Source organism: Sebastes umbrosus, chromosome 12 (assembly GCF_015220745.1).
Source record: "Sebastes umbrosus isolate fSebUmb1 chromosome 12, fSebUmb1.pri, whole genome shotgun sequence".
In the NCBI taxonomy this organism is placed as follows: Eukaryota; Metazoa; Chordata; class Actinopteri; order Perciformes; family Sebastidae; genus Sebastes; species Sebastes umbrosus.
In genome coordinates, this window is record NC_051280.1 from 16932928 (window position 1) to 16944840 (window position 11913).

Consider the following 11913-nt stretch of genomic DNA (forward strand, 5'->3'; position numbering starts at 1 on the left):
CGTGTCCCTCTCTCCCCTTCTGCTCCCTCCAGAGAGGGAGAGGGACTACCTGTCACATTGGGGGGAGTGATACAGATGGTGCACCAGATGTGTGGCCGAAGCACGTGATGGGCGAGTGGTGTTGGTGTTAAGAGGGCCACGGACTGCTCGCGTTGGTGCAGATAACGAGTGTTTGTGTGTAAATGTGGGCCGCAGTACCGCAGAAGTGCTTTAAGAAAAGCAGAAACTTTTTGCCATACGTATAAAAATTTGTGTGTATTTGTGTATCCCTGCTCAGGTTTAGTGGCATCTCCCAGTCACCCCACCATCCTGCTGCTCCACAGCTGGCCGCCCCACCCTTCCCAGCTGCCACTGGGGCTCCCCCCGGCCCCTTTGCTTGGCAGAGCCGGCGTTTTGGGCGCTCCCCCACCAGTCCTCCCTGGCAGCTGCTGCCCTCAGCTGCGCTCTCGCAGACGGTATTGGGGTCGGACAAAGTCACTCCTCCTGTGACTGTGTCTGGGGCCGTTGGGGGAGGATGAAGAGGTGGCAAGGAGACTCTTACCTCCTCTCAAAAGATCTCCTTTTAAACGCTCATGAATTTAAATTGATGGACGCAGGACTAAAAAGTGAGGCGGTGTGGAGGAATTCTGCCTGAGTATGAATTTCTAACTTTAGTCGGTGTAGTGTTGCACAAAAGATGTCTGTGCACTTTCTAAATTAAGAACGCTTACAGAAAAGCGAGATGGAAAAGGCAAATAGTGAAGTGGCAGCATCGTTTAAGAGGATGATTATCTTGTTCAATATTTTGATAATTATAATTCAGGGCACCTTTCAGAGGAGGCTCCTAACCACTGAGGGGAAAATGACATTGTGATCATAGCTGGCAGGCAAGATGTGATCTCTCTCTCTCTCTCTTTCTCTCTGCGTCCCTCTCGCTCTCTTTCCCACTAACTCTCCCTTTCACTCTCTCATACCCACACTCTCAGTGTGACAGAAAGTCTATGGGGAGGTATAAGAGGTAGTTATGGGGGGAATGCAGCAGCCTCCACAGTTTAATTGGAGATGTGTCACACTAAATAAATGGTGCAAAAACAAGCGCTGACTGGAGGCTTGAGGGAGGGGCCCTGGGGATGCAGCCTGTTTTATTGGGCAGGAGCTTTGCACCGCTCCAGGGTGAAACGGGGCTATGCACTGCTGAGATACCCTCCAACCACCAAACCACCAGGCCTCCAAAAGACTACTGTGTGTGGAGGAAAAGACAAAGGCATTCATTCCACTCCGCAGAAAAAACGCTTCTTATTGGTGCAGAGGAGAAGGTGCGGGTGAACCGGGTGACCCGATTGTTCCTCCTCCCAATAAGGGGGCACATCATCGCCCTCATCTGCAATTTCAATTTCTGCACACTGGGCGAGCAAATCCATAATTGTAAAAAAAAAATCTCGAGCAAGCGCCGTCTGCCTCACTTGCTCCAAGATCTTATGTATGTCAATTTATGTTTTGGAGAAGACGGCAGCAGCCAACAGCCTCCAGCCAATCCCATTTCCCTGTGTAATCCATACGTGACCTCCAAGTTACCAGCAGAATGTGTTTTCCAATATCCTATCAATGTTGATATAACAGTTGTCTCGCCATGCTCGTACAGTGTGTGTGTGTGTGTGTGTGCACCTTAGATTCCAGAGTTCATGGCACCAGTTTTGATTTACCTCTACAGTGTGCCGCAGTAATTGGATGTGACACCATTCTCCCTGCTCTCCCCGGGGGATATAACAGGAATCTGACTATTATGGCCCCAGTCATGAATATGTCACGACAGCTGCAAACAAAGGCCTGTGATTTGGATAAGACTCCTCTGTATGTTGTCTCTGCGCTGATATATGGGATAAATGCCGCGAGGGTAAATGAGTTTTCTGTAAAGCAATTTGCAGTGTTTACAAAGAATGATTAATTGCCATTGTTTGGGGAAAAAAACGACAATGTTCAATATTACATGTTCATCATTATGCCTGGCAGATACATACTTGCCTCATACAGATATATATGTATATCTAGCTTAAAAAAAAAAAGTGAAAATAATTTTTGGACCTGACATACACAAGCAGGGTCGATCCCCTAGAAAGACATTGTTTTGCATGCATCTGATGTGCAGTGCTTTTGTTTAAATCCCACCGTTTGTTGAGGGTTTAGCTATCAAATCAAATTGAGTGTGCTGTTTCGTATGTGTTCTAGCCTCATAAAAGTAGTCTCTGAGTGAAATAGCAGGTATGCTGATATCAGTATTCCCACAGCCTGCATAATTGCTGTAATTTGCTTTCCCTTTGGGTAATCTGTAAACATGGCTGTTTTGATGTTTTTGGCATCCTCCATTGGCTGAGCTCTCTGCTCCTCCAGTGGAGCCCCCATCCCAGCCCAGGGTGACACAAATAGATCCTTCCCCAGAAGGCGCACGTAGTTCCACATGGGCACAATCAATACGGCCCAGTCGTCACTGGAACTATGGCGGTATTAAAAGCACCCCGTGAGCTGCTTCTCACCACGCTGGCGTTTTAGGGAAATAAAGCTATTGATCCTCTGGGGCCTCTGGCGGAGCATTAACCTGGGCCCCTAAATTAGAACGTGCTCATCTGGACACATCTGCCTGCAATGTGCCCACAAAGCTGGTCCCAGGGAGAGAAAAAGGAGGGCTGCGAGGCCTGCTGCTTCCGATGATGAGTAGAGCGCTACTTGACGTCCATGTCGGAGCGGGGGAGGTGTCTGGATGCCCAGGACTTCCATTAGAGGCCCAGGATGGTGGCATGGGTCGATGTGGCAAGGTTTGGTTGGGGGTACTCCATCTCAGATCAGTGTGGTTCCTTCCCCCTGATGTAGAGAGAGAGGGGGCTGACCCAGAGTAAACCTAAGCTCCTGACTGGAAGGACAATGAGGGAAAGGGCTGCTGCCTCCAATGCTTGTTCCAGCAGTGCCAAGGACTTTGCCTCTTTTGTACCATTTTATATATTAAAAAGAATATACATCATTTTTTGTCATTTCACAGAAATATCCACATAAACTATTGACATTTTAGATTTCCATGCAAATTCCCTCAGCAAGCTGATTAGACAAGTATCAGGCTATTAAATAGGTGTTATGGGTCACTATAAGCATCATAGATGTGGGTCAATGGAGGCCTACTACAGCCACTAGTAGGTGTTATCATCTATGCACGTGGTAGATCACTGAAAACAAGTTATAAAAGATCACGACAGCGACCTCTAGCGACTGTAGTAATTATGAGTGGAGCAGAGGCAGAAGTCAGGCGCTGTAAGTATAGACAACGTGAAACCAACAATGTGTGGTTGTCTTTGTGCTCAAAAGTCTTAAGTTTCACTTTCACTTTTGAAACGTAGTTATTTTAAGCCATAACACAAATTTTCCCATAAACTCAACTAAGTGGTTTTGTTGCCTAAACCCAAAGAAGTCTTTTTGTTTGTTGCTTTTAAGTTTTCCCTTTTACAACGTAGTAGACGTAGTAGGCCCCTATTGACCCATATCTATGGTGCTTATAGCGACCAATAACGTATTTAAAGGGGCTCTAAGTAAGAATCAGAAATTGCTTTTTAACAGTGACACCTGTGGCCGTTAAGTCAACGACAGTCAGCATCCTGTTGCTCGCACTGGCGCTTGTGCTCGCATTACTCAAACGAAAGCGAGCATCGGTCAAAGCAGTGAGGCGACAGACACGAGACTGAACGTGATTGACAGGCATTATGTTGATTAACGTCATAACATGAGCCACAGTATCACTATATATTTCACATGCTTGGCAGTAATGTTAGCTTTCTTGTCCAATAACTCGGGATCCGTTTTGATTCCCAAAACCAAACAACGGTCCCTCCATGAATCGAAGGCCCAGCTGATGTGTCCTATTTCCCCCCGACGTCGGTCACTTTCCTGTTTTGCAAGACGGGCTTCACTAGATATAACATTGTTTTTTTTTTGTGCTTCTGTGGAGTTTGTGTTGGAGGCTGGTCGTTTGTTGGCGTTAGCGGACCCCATTTCTAACTGAACGTTAGCATCGTTGCACACTGTTAGCCCTGTAGCGGAGCTGAAATTAAAGGCACTCGCGAGTATGACGTCAAATCAGTTGGTTTTTCCAGCAAAAAACGTCCCGCATTCTTCACATTAAAATCAGTCTACAGGCTGATAGAGGAAACACAGAAAATCATGGAAGGTCTCATTTTTTTAGGATAGGTTACAACCTGTTCGCACATTGGCAAAAAAAACAATTAAAAAACGTGTAAAAATGTACACACAGTCCCTTTAATGGCCTGATGACAGTCGAATCGACTTGACTCTGCACACTGAAAACAGTAAATATCCATTGAGTTATCACCTTGTTGGAAATATTTTAACAGAAGTCTTGGATTTAGTGCAACAGTACACTGTAATTTCCATTTTCAGATCACAGTTTTATTTGTCTGCAAAACCTAGAATTACAGTTCCCTCCATGGACACCACGGGGCTATCTGAGCCATTGATTCAAATGTATCAGCTGCTGGGGTGTCATACAAGCCAGTAATTATATTTGACTAGGAGATCAGAGTCTGGATACACAGAGATAGAAACACAAACACAGCTATGTGCATCTACGTGCACAGACATTTTGTAAAGACCTTCTTGATTGGTATTCCTTTATTTTAACCATATCTCATTTACAGCCCACCTCGTGACCCCTGCCTGACCTCATTTTTCTTTTGACACAAAATATAATCTAAGTGTGAATTTTCCACTTTCATTTCACCTGTAGACCACATTGAAACGCTCAACAAACATTTGCATGATTAGTGTTTACTGATCAAGAGAATCCATGTATCTCTCCTAACAACACATCTCACCAGCTATGCTCACACAGACAGAGACACTTTGGAAACTTTCCTCTTTTTTTTCTCTCAGCCTGCCCTACCAGTGGGAAGCCTGGAAGTTCTCTGCCCCAGTTCTCCATGTCCTTGAGAGTTGTGCCTTCGGGCCGGGGCTGGTGGGGTCCCGCGGTGCACAATGTGTGCTTCTCGCTCAGGCTCCCGCTGTACTCCGCCGCCCCTGCATGGCTCTGGAGAGTTGCCAAACTCGGAGGGGTTGTCCGCGCGAGTGGGAGGGTAAGGGGGTGGTGGTGGGGGGACGGGGTGGGAGGGGAGCGTGCATGTTACCACACAGAACCGCTCCAAACATCTCACTTCCTTCCCCCATGACAGTCTACCGGATATAAATCACTTTCCTGGATTGGCCGACTACAATGGGATGCTCGGGAAGATGTTGTTCTGAATAATCAGAGTAATTGCAATAAACAGTGTGAAGTGATGTGCAAATGATGGAGGATCGTGTTTTTCCACATCGTGCTTTTGCAAAGGTTAAACATACAGTAGGGTAAGAGTGTGTGATGCCAGTTAAGTGAAGTCAACAAATGTGAGATTTGAAAGAGATTATTTAACTTTTGTTTGATGATCAAATTAACATAAGAAAAGGAAATTATAGAGGGTGGACATAATATGTAGCTGTATGTTTGACAAATCTCTTTATATTTTATTCAGTACATATGCAATGTGTGGTTTTTTTTTGTAATTAATATGGATATTGGCCGACAGCAAAGATAAAGATCCATTTTCTATATTTTGTCCTTGGATTGTGCACTCGGGGAATTCACTCCCCTTTTTCTCTTTCGGTTCCCTGGCTAAGGCATGGGGAATTGGTGGGATAAGAGGCTATTCCCTAAATAGCCCATGGCAAGAGGTATCCTGATTAGCATGCTGCCTGCTCTCTGGCAGCAGTCCTCCAGGCCACCAGCGCTATCACTTACGTGCTGTTTGTATTTGTAGTTGATAGTGTGTGCTGTTATAATTGGAATGAGCTCAGGAACCTCGTTTGCTTTTGATCCGCTGCCAGCCACTCAGAGTGCTAGTGGGCCACAGCTCTCACCTCAACACTCCCAGTGGATTATGGGAAACTGCAACGCTTATGTTCTAAAAAGCGCCTGACAGCATCTCACTCAAGGTCGAACAATACAATGGTAAGTGGAACAAAAAAAAGATGGAGGAAAAAGTTGAGCAGATATTTGATGTAGCGCTGGATATTGAGTCGGGAACTGGAGAAATGGTACTTCAGACTCCAAGAGGCAAATATCAAAGGACCTGTGTGATTGTTTGGGGGTAGTTTCAATAACACACAAGGATATGTCGCCTTATAATTCAAATCTAAATAAATCACAATTTCTTTGGACAGTAAACTGAGCTATGATGAATCTGTGCAACAGCAGATATTTTGACTTGTCATAGTAGGAAAAGCACATGTGTTACTAATAACATTAATGTTATAATCCTTTAAGGTGGCATTGATAACATTCAGCCACTAGATGTCGCATTCTCCCTCCCCCGTTCCATTGCATTCACTTCACAACAAGTTGTTGCCCGGCACTTACCGTCAATCTCAACCATTTATAATTTTTTTTCCACACTAACTGACGACCCAGAGATACCATGTGATACCAACGTTGTTTTACTATTGGCTCACAAGAATTGGGAACCAAACCTCAGATATCTTCCACAGAGATAAACGAAACATTCATTTTGGACCCGCCAAAATTTTTTCAGGAGAAGCCATACTTTTATTCTGCACATTTCTAAAAGCTTTGTTTATATAAATATGTTATCAATAAGACCTTTAAGACTTCAGTCCTGGTTGATTTGGCGATAGCTGTGGTTGGTAGTAACAGCAAGTTCAGATTAATACCACAGCAAACACTCCTGGAGCAGTTACTTTGTCAGAAATACAACAGAAAAGTAATTGGTATATCTCTATACAGAGCAACCAAACAACATTGTCTTTTGTCTGTTTTGTACACATATTTTTTGACAAAAAAATCATTGTCAGCACCAACATCAGTGACAAATACATTGCATTTCCTGTTCCTGCTTCAAAATAAAACCAGCATGTGGAAAGCTTTTAATGTGAAGCAGCAGAAATAGGAAATGTTCTACTTGTATAAGCAGTAACTTAACAGAGTTGATGCAGCTGTGGGGGAGTGAACAGTAACAGTGAGGCTGATATCAATGAGATAAAACTGAAAACAGTAATGAGAGGTAATTACAGAATGTAAATAAAGAATGTAATAAATCATCAACATAATAAGATTTCATGAAAATCTTGTCAATATTACAACTTTAACAATGGCTCTGCGCTATTCAACTGTCCCTCGAAGCCATGACATTGTACGACGTATTCTCAATCAGTATGATATCTTATGAAAGTTTGTTTTTCTACGAATGTCCAGCAACACGTGTCAATTTCCGCTCGTCGCATGCATACAGTCTTTTCAAAATAAACTTCCGTCTTCACAGAAACAACTTCCTTAGGTTTAGGCAATAAAACAATTAACGTTTAGGAGAAGATCTACTGGGTTAGGATTAGGCAACAAAACTACTTAGTTTGGTTTAAGAAAAGATTGTGGTTTGGCCTAAAATAACTCCGGAAGTAGTGTTACTTCAGTAGGCTACGTAAGTTACGTGACAAATGGATCAACGTTGACTTCTGGTTTCACACGAGGTACGACCACCGGTCTCCTGGGCGAAAGACTGGTGTTTTTAGACCCACTCATCCACCCCGACCTCCTCCCTATGGGGCGATTTGGTGCTCCTTATACTGCCTGGTTCACGATTAATTTAATTTGTGGGATATATACAAATTACAGTGCAGTTACTTTTCTAAGGTATAGCTACGAACGGTGTATGAGAACAGCCTGCATTGTAAAGGCCATGACACACCGAGAAAACGGTCGGTCGTCAGACAGTTTGAGGCCATCGGTGAGTGAAGAGAAATGGAAGTGAGGAAAGCAAGCCAATGAGTAAAGTCTAGAGGAATAACACTGAAGGCTCTTCTCATTTTTCATCTTTATCTCATCTGATCTGTAGTCTTCGTGGTGTGTTCGAGTGCAACTTGTCAGCCAAAACAAAGGCAACATGAGGCGACGCAACAGGCGGCCTTTGTCACCGCTAGTTTTCTGATGTCGGGTTGGTGTGTCCCCAGCTTAACAGTGAGCTGGCATGCACAACACCAGGACCCTGAAACTGAAGCAGCTAAATGGAATTCAGCCATCATTCATTCTATTATTTACACATGTGCTTTTTCTACTGTGACATGTAAAAATGGTAAATGGTCCTTCACCAGATAACTTAAACACTAAACACATCAACAGACTAAGTTTACTTTCCACAGCATCGCTCATCTGGACCTCATCAAGAACAAAAATGTCGGATGTGAAGAAGTCTCTCCATTGATGCATGCTTGAGCTTCATTTCCTCTCCACTACATGACATTTCTACAGTTTGATCTGCTGGCTCTGCACTTTTTCCAGAGTGGACCAACTCCAGGGGACTTATGGGAGTTTGATGCTCCCTCGCTGCCAAAATGCCAGCAGGCCGATGAAAAAAGATATGTGAAACTCCTAAGCTCAATATTTAATCAAGCGCTGGGTTACATTTGCTGTTTGATTAGGTAAGAGAATTCCACCTCCCAGAGTCTTTGATTGCTTTGAAAATATTTGGCCAAAAAAATTAATACTCCTCTTTGAACTGTGTGCTCTCAGCACTAATATCTCAGCACCAGTAAGAGTTTATAATTGTCACATTTGTATTGTATATGCACTGAATCACTATTTCCCTCTACTTCCTCTCTAACATTACTGTTTGTATTATCATTATTATTGATGTTTTGTTGTTGTCCTATTCAGCAGCCTCATTATTATCCATGTTTTTTGACCACGGGTCCATCTTGTCGCATCCTAATCATCCCGGACTGCAGAAATCCACCTGAGAATAACCCTGATGAGCTCGTTCCAGGAGGGCATTACCACTGGTTAAGTACAAGCACCTGCTAAAATATTGGCAATTAGGACATAATTAGCTGCTAATGTATTTCTAATCCGAAGCGGGCCATAGATTTGTCTTTTTTTGCGTAGACTCCCTTTTTTAATGTTCTCTGTTGTTATTGTTTTCCTCAGGTATTTGTATCCCGAGAACATTGACTAAGTGCCCTAGTTCATCATATGCAAATGGCTTATTAATTACACATGCATTATGCCCGTATTCAGAAGACATCAAAGGGCCTGCGAGTCTTCAGATGGTCCCCCTCTGTAACACACTCAGGTTACAAACGCCTGCGTGTGCACTTTCCTGCATGCCTTTTCGGGGCAGAATAACTACATCCTCAATTAAAAAATGTTCACAGGAACCTCTTTTTTTTTTCTCCCTGCTTCCTAATATTTGAGAAGCACCTCCGGTGGTCTGTGGTTGTTTGGTAACCGCAAATTGCAAATAATCATTGGAGCCCTAGATTACATAGCACTATTAGAAAGCAGTGAGACTGTCGAGTGCATCTTTGTAGCAAAAGCAAAAACCAATATTTGCTTTACTAAATGAGAAACGCCTATAGTCGTTTTAGTGTACGACCTCACTAAGTTGTACCAGATCTTCCCATTGATCAGCTCCTTGATCACCATAATAGTGTTTTGGTACCTCAGCCTGAGCTTCAGACATTTCTGTTCTGTGTCTGCAAGTTTGCTCTGTCTATCCCTCCCTGGTGACTTCTCTGTTAACGACCCATACAGCAGGTGTCAGAGTGTGATTTATACAACCTATAATGTCTCACATTGATTAGCAATAGAGCTCTAATGGGATGCCAGCTCTCAGGTTAAAAAGAAGAAAAAAAGCATTGCATACCACACCTTCTTAGAGCTGTTCTATATCATTATGCATCCTTATTTTTTTGCAGGAATATCAGCATCCCAACCTGTCCAATGAGACGGCGTAGAGGGAGTTTGTGGTGTGCAATCACTGTAACCCTGGGCAGTCCTCTGTTATCTGTCTCTGGTGGGCTGCTCTGACTGGGTGCTGCTAGCATAATTAGCACAGCACTCACTTTGATGATAAAACGGGTAATAGAGCGTTCCTTCCCACCCCTGCCTTCCTGATTTTACCAGCGTTTATTGATCTAATTAAAATAATTCTGCTGAAAATGGTGTGCTTTTTTTTTGTCATGGAAAGGAAGTTTTGATTACAGACACTTAAAAAAGATGACGTGTGTGAGCACTCAGAAGACATTTCATTTAAAGGTATTTCTTTAGAGTTTGTTGTTTTGGTGCTGAAGACAAATGTCTTCTGATGTGACATTTTCTAACCACCAAGGACAGCTGAAGAAAAATGCTCATGTATAGGAGCGTATGGTGTACATCAAAGCCACCAGGTGGGGCTGATTCTTTCACAAATGAATCCCACTTTTGTTGGGAATCAGTAGAAAATGCTAAAATGAGGTGTTATTCTATGGCAGTTTTGTATGGCACCTCTAAAACTATCATTTCTCATTAGGAGACCAAACTGTTTGCGGTTGTCCTCATTACTAAAAAGATAGAGCTCTACCCCCAAAGGTAACTTCATCAACACCAGAGACAAATCTATCTTAGGTGCTCTATTTATATTTCTGACTCACTGCCACAAAGATTTATTCTGCACTCCTGTCAATCCATCTCTCTAATGGGCAATGGCATCCTTTTTAGTTTGGATAGCTGGTGTATGTGTGTGTATGTCTGTGTGTGTGTACACGCACATTTTTTAGCACCAGGATTTTTTTTTTGTCAGATGTGCACACACAAAAACAAGTACCTCGAAATCACAGAGCCCGTCTCATCTCTAAAGAGCGCCGTCTTTAGATAGAGAGCTCAGATGTCATGTAATTAAGATGATAAAAAAAAGCCCATTTGCCATTCCATGGGTTATTAATGTGGACTAATGATGCTCAGATCAACTATAAGATGTCTGCTTGTTATGGGGTTAATCTCCTCGTTCTCGCAAAAAGCCATGAAGATAAACATCTTTACGCAGAAATGGGCTCACAAAAATCCCCCAGAGGACCCCATCCCAACTTCATAAGAAAGTTTGAAGGACCAAAAATAAAACTGCTGCGCAGACTAGCACGGTCATTTCTGCAGAAAATCTTGAAACAAAGCTAAGCAGCCTATGCAATGATAGAAAAATAATAAATAATTTTAATTTTAGATTCTTTGCAATACAGCATTCGTTAACAAATACGTAACACATTTGTGCCACAACAAAAAATACAAATGTAAAATGCTAAATATTTGTAGTAAAACCATTCTAAACACACTGACTTGTCTATTAAATACAATCAACTATCAGATGTCTGCTTGTTATGGGGTTAATCTCCTCATTCTCGCAAAAAGCCATGAAGATAAACTACAAATAAATGGGTGCACAAAAATGCCCCGGAGAACTGCATCCCAACTTCATAAGAAAGTTTGAAGGGCCAAAAAAAAACTGCTGCTCAGACTTGCACGGTCATTTCTGCAAAAATCTTGAAACAAAGCTAAGCATGAATTGATATAAAAAATAAATAATTTTGAATCTTAGATTCTTTGCAATACAGCATCCATTAACAAATACATAATACATTTTGTGCCACCAAAAATACAAATGTAAAATGATAAATATTTGTCAAACCATTCTAACATACTATTAAATCTATTAAATACAATAAAATATAGTAAAAATTGACAACAATTTTAGTTTTCTTAGTATGTTTTCAAAGAGTTTCAGCTGCACAAGGTGTCAGATAATTATTTATTACCTTTTGGGGAGTTTGTAATCCGAACAAAAGACTCACTAATACTAAAAGTTTTTGTCTAAGAAGTGAAGACATGATAAATTGTTTGTTGTCACTGAAGGTCAGTGTTCTAAACTCTAAATTAAAACATTAATCACCTCTGTGTCTCAAATGGATAAATTCTGGGCTGTGCATGGGTGGTAGAGATCCTCCTAATATATCGAACGTGTAAATGTCATGCCTTCTGATGACTTTATCATGAACGCTGTGATCATTACGTTGTCATTAGGTAGCAGA

The 11913-nt window shown here is 42.3% G+C and overlaps 1 long non-coding RNA gene across 1 annotated transcript; it reads left to right on the forward strand.

The window, feature by feature from the left end:
* The first annotated feature begins 8056 nt into the window (after positions 1–8056).
* Positions 8057–9945, forward strand: LOC119499336. Its single transcript, XR_005209379.1, has 3 exons — positions 8057–8496; positions 8732–8856; positions 9772–9945. It is a non-coding gene; the product is annotated as an uncharacterized LOC119499336 (long non-coding RNA).
* Positions 9946–11913: the final 1968 nt, after the last annotated feature.